Raw genomic sequence first — 330 nt, forward strand, 5'->3', positions numbered from 1 at the left:
AGAAACAAAGCGGCGTGAAGCGATCCGCAGGAAGAGTCCGGTGGCCAGCGCACTGCTGGGCAGGTGCCCGCGCTGTGGTGCAGCTGGGAGAGGGGGCCCTGCGGCCTAGGGAACCCGAGGGCAGCTGGGCCATTCCTGGTGACAAGCGGTGATAGAGAGCAGAGGCTGTGCCAGACAGGCCTGGCCCCCCTGCCCCTCGCCCCGCAGCCCCTGTCCTCGGGAAGTCCTGGGAGTTCCCCAGAAGCAGGTCAGCACTGCAGACCTGCCTTCCTCCTGGCACCAGTCAGCGGCAGCTCTGACAGTGGACAGACAAGGCGGTGGCTGTGCACC

The 330-nt window shown here is 67.3% G+C and overlaps 1 protein-coding gene across 6 annotated transcripts in view; it reads left to right on the plus strand.

The window, feature by feature from the left end:
* IKBKE (inhibitor of kappa light polypeptide gene enhancer in B-cells, kinase epsilon) overlaps nucleotides 1-330 on the plus strand; it is a 24,868-nt gene that overhangs the window by 11,592 nt on the left and 12,946 nt on the right. The gene's annotated exons all lie outside the window — the stretch shown is intronic.

Source organism: Bison bison, unplaced genomic scaffold (assembly GCF_000754665.1).
Source record: "Bison bison bison isolate TAMUID 2011002044 unplaced genomic scaffold, Bison_UMD1.0 scf7180017864338, whole genome shotgun sequence".
Classification (NCBI taxonomy): Eukaryota; Metazoa; Chordata; class Mammalia; order Artiodactyla; family Bovidae; genus Bison; species Bison bison.